This window comes from Arachis ipaensis, chromosome B9 (assembly GCF_059453495.1).
Source record: "Arachis ipaensis isolate K30076 ecotype BB chromosome B9, ASM5945349v1, whole genome shotgun sequence".
NCBI lineage: Eukaryota > Viridiplantae > Streptophyta > Magnoliopsida > Fabales > Fabaceae > Arachis > Arachis ipaensis.
Genome location: NC_142444.1, coordinates 17,928,213 through 17,933,100, shown reverse-complemented (window position 1 = coordinate 17,933,100; position 4,888 = coordinate 17,928,213). Strand labels below are relative to the sequence as shown.

The following is a 4,888-nucleotide window of genomic DNA, read 5'->3' as shown; positions in this document are numbered from 1 at the left end:
TTGCTTCACAATAAAATGATTTACCGCATTTACTGTTGAGGTAAAATAGTGATAGTTTTGAAGAAAACAATTAATAGATCTTCTTAGTATCTTGCTTGAATCTTCCATTGCCAAAAATATTGATATGTATAAGTGTTTTTTTTTTCTCAGCCACAATAATATAGAGTCTCTATAACAGTAGAGATGGTGTTATGTTACAAATGAAGAGGCTCGTGTTTCATTTTCTGTGAAACCTTTTCTCAAACAGGTTGTGCTCTTAAATTTCTGTTGTAGGAATGGATGGTAGGTTAGAGAGTTATTATGAATGGGGTTGGTGTTTTTTGGATGAACAGAACTTAGATACTTAGAAATAATAGGCCAACAACAAGAAACTAACAAGTCATGAGGTGGATAACAAATCAACATTATATGTAATTAAAATCAAAACAGATAAGAACCAAACAAAGAGAACAAATCAACTAGTTGAACTATGGAAGCAACAACAAAAAATAAACAACTATGGAAGCAGTTAACAATAATAAATAAACAGTTGAACTAATAAGTAGTGGCTCTTAACAGAATCTTGGACAAGTTCCCCGAGACTGCCATGCTGAACAAGAATAAAGTTAATTAATTAGTTCAAATAAACGACATCATATCAAGTATTGATAAGTAACACGATTGTATGATTATCTTAAAATTCATTCACGAAGTCACAGTCCAACAATAGAAATGACATCATATAAAGTCAGTAACTTAAAACCTCTTCAGGGGAAAGCTAATAATAAAGAAGGCCATTAGTGGTGAAAATGTGGAACTTATTGATATAATCAAGTTTGAAATTTTCCATCTGAAACTCTTCAGGCGATGAAAGAGATGGAATTCAAAATAGAAGGCATCAACCAAAAGAGCACAAGAGAAATACATAAAACAGAACCATCACTTATTGATATCACAGTTGGTTTTGTAGAAAATTTAGAGTGGCCACGTTGATCAAATGTATATTGACAATTACACCATCACTTTCCATTGAATTTTTTGTACAAACACAACCAGACTAATTATTTGTCCTCAATTACTATATCCTTATAAGATCTACATAATTACCATTTTGTGTGATTTAACCCGCATTGTAATCAGTTATCTGTTATCATGCATTAATCCCCAAATATTTTTTAGGCGAAAGGAAAAAAACAGTGAGAATAAATGGAATACCAAAACCAGCAAGAAAACACACTATTTTTTTCCGATTTTAGCCCAAACTAAAACAATGCTCAAGTCATAACCAAAACAGAGTGCACCTTTGTGGCTTTTTCATTCCAGAAAAAAACCATGCACGTCCACAGCATCGCAAACAACGCTAATATTGTGACCAAGAAGGAACATGCGTGTTGAGCATGCGATTGACAGAGAGAACGAATCAGGGGAAAATGGAAATGGAAAGGGAAAGCCCTAAAAGTAAAAACAACAGAAAAAATCGAAAAAATAAAAAAAAGAAGCGTTGGAAGGGAAAATCGATCAGACCTTTGGAATCGGAGGGCTTGGAAAAGAAGAGATCGTCGGCGAGCTTGACCTTGCCGTCGCCCATGTTTGGTGGAGCTCGAATGTGAACAGAGAGATCCAGAAAGATCGGTAGAAGAACAAGAAAGAGAAGAAGAGTATGAAGACGAAGATGAAGATTAAGAAGATGAAGAAGAAGTGGTTTCGAGTGACGACGGCGAAGGGCGAAGGTTGGGAGGAGCTCTTCCAGGCGAGTGGTTTCGAAGGTGAAAGAGTGGTTTTCGAAGATTAGGGTTAGTGTCAATAGGTTGGGGACCGGGTTTGGGGCCGGGTTATAGTCAATGGGTTGGGACCCTCTCGCCACGCTTATAAAATGTCGTTGTTTCACTCTACGGCCACGCTTTCGAAGCGTGGCAGAAAAAAAACTTTTGGCCACGCTTTTAAAGCGTGCCAAAAGAGTACCAGGATATGGCCACGTTTTGTAAGCGTGGCCGTAATGAAACCCTGTCGCCACGCTTTTAAAACGTCCTTGTTTCTCTTTATGGCCACGCTTTTGAAGCGTGGCAGAAAAAAAACGTGGCCGTTTCTCTAATCAATTGCCACCCTTACAAAAGCATGGCCATTGATCTTTTTCGCCACGCTTTTGAAGCGTGGCAAAAAAAAAGTGGCCAAATCTCTAATCTATCACCACCCTCATAAAAGTGTGGCCATTGACCACTTTTGGCCACGCTTTTGAAGCGTGGCAAGAAAAAAGCGTGGCCATAGGCCTTTTTTCTTGTAGTGTGGTCTTGTAAAACTTTCATTTCAGCTTTTTTTATTTGAAAAATTCAAATGCAGAATGTATAATTTTTCATCATCTCTTCTAAGTTCTTAATCATCTTCTTTTCATTACTATTGCGATCTTTTTCGGGCCTAAAGTTTGAAATATAAACTATATAAAATTCACACCAATTCAAAAAAAAAAATTGAGTTAAATCTCAAAATAGTCCCTGAACTTGTAATCAAGTCTCACGGTCGTCCCTAAACTTGTAATGGCCTCAATATTATCCCTGAATTTAACAAAGGTGACTCACGATCGTCTCTGAAGCATTTTCCGGAGAATATTTCTTAACGGCGTGATGACGTGTATTGAGAGATGCCACGGTGGATAGATGACGTGGCTGTTATCGTTATTTGACTCAATTTAGTCCCTGAAGTGATTTATAACCCTAGTCCCCAATTTGAGTTCCATCTGTGTCCACCATTAGAAGTCACTCTCTTTCTTTTTCTCTTCTCTCCTTCTTCCTCTTCTCCCTCTTCTCCGCCACATCTCCTTTAACCACATCTCCTTCTTCTTCTTCCACTATTAGAAGATACTATTTTGTCATCTTCTATTTCCTTCCTCCTCCTTTTCTCACCTTTCTTCTCTTGCTCTCTCTGTAAGTATTGTAAATCCTAAACCCTTTTCTTCTTTTTTCATTTTCTAATTTCCCAAAATTTTTCTGTTTTATTCATGTATCGTCCAAACTCCCTAGTTCACTTGGAACCCTACCATTGTTTTTGACCCTGAAGTGCTTATTGATCAATTGGGTCGTTTTGAGGAAGCTGAAGCTCTGGTCTTTGATGCCATTTCCAAGCTTGAATCTCGAAACAGAGAGCTTGCTCTTTTCTACTGTAAATTTCTTGAGTCACACTCCAAGCGAGACTCACCGAAAGGTTTTGATATTGTTTATTGTTACATGAACCAGCTTTTTTGTAGTTCTTCCTCCATTTACATAAACGTAGGGCTTTTGAGTATATGGTTAGTGATTTATGTGCAATGGATAGGTCTTGTGAAGCCAAGGATTTGAGAGGCAATGGTGGAGCGATTGACCTTCAGCTTTTGAGTTGAAATCCATTATGTATGGTTGTGGGAGGCTAGGATTGTTCCATGATTTGCAGAGAGTTGTGGATCAAATGAAGTGAGGTGGCTTTGAAATTCACACTGTTTGCACCAATATGTTTCTTTGAACTTTTGGCACTCATGATGAGCACATGGAAATGGTTTCCTGGTTTAAGAAGATGAGAAGCTCAGACATCTCATTCAACTCCTCAATCCACAATGGCAACTCATTCAGGAGGTAATCGACAGTGAAAATGATTTTCGAACTTAAGGAGTTACTGGATTCTTGTGTGAGAGGTAATGGTGTGGGATTCATCGGAGGCTAAATTGAATTTGCATGGATATCATTTGGGTTCATCCTATTTGATTATGCTGCTTTGGTTGAAGGAGATGTGGCGGAGAAGAAGAAAAAGGAGAGCAGAGAAGAAGAAAGAGAGTGACTTTTAATGGTGAATACAGATGAAACTCAAATTGGGGACTAGAGTTATAAACCACTTCAGAGACTAAATTGAGTCAAATAACGATAACAGCTACGTCACCTATCCACCGTGGCGTCTCTCAGTACACGTCATCACGCCGTTAAGGAATATTCTTCGAAAAATGCTTCAGGGACGACCGTGAGTCACCTTTGTTAAATTCAAGGACAATATTGAGGTCATTATATATTTAGAACGACTATGAGATTCGATTACAAGTTCAGCGACTACTTTGAGATTTAACTCAAAAAAATTTACATGAGAAAATATATTAAATCTATAATCATTAATTTATTTTCTCTAACCAACTTAATTGATTTCATAGCATAGTAAAGAAGATTAGAATGTTTATCATTAACTAGATTAATATTGATTCGTATTCTTAGCTTGTTAACGATAAGATAGTATACATTTATTATTTGATTGTACATTTTTTTATTTGCTTATCGTCTATAAATAGTTGATACCTTGAATCATATTATTTAGACAACTACTTTTTTTTTTTTAATTTGTTAAACAGGACCTAAGACCCATTAGACAACTAAATATATAGCTTACTAGTCTTGAGTTATTATCATTAACTCTAACATAGAATTAGAACTATGGTGTTCACTTTGAACTCTTCGAGTTTTTTTTGCTGCTCCGTTATTTTTTTATAAGAGTATTTTTACTTTTGTATCCTACTTTTCAATCCCAATAACACATCTTTTGTCTGCACTCCAAGTACGTGCAATTTCGTTTACGCGTTATTATTTTCTCGGAGTTCCCAATTTATATTTTAAGGATATGTTTAGTTTGTATTTTTATTTTTAATATTTTTTAAATATTATAAAAAAAATAAAAATAAGAGGTGAAAAAAAAAATAAAATTTTATTATTTTTATTTTTTTATTTTTTTTTATAAAATTTAAAAAACTGAAAATACTAAAAATAAAAATAAAAAATAAAAACGCAAATCTAACGTACCATAAGTTGTCTATCAATTTTGTCTCCATTCCAAGTTCCGGCAATTCCTTTTGCTCGCTGAGTATCGTCAATAGTTCTGACTATACCCTAAATTTTGATATATTATT

At 35.5% G+C, this 4,888-nt stretch overlaps 1 pseudogene; it reads left to right on the top strand.

Annotated features, from left to right (window-relative positions):
• The first annotated feature begins 2,972 nt into the window (after positions 1–2,972).
• Positions 2,973–3,787, top strand: LOC148543904 (pentatricopeptide repeat-containing protein At2g17033-like; annotated as a pseudogene).
• Positions 3,788–4,888: the final 1,101 nt, after the last annotated feature.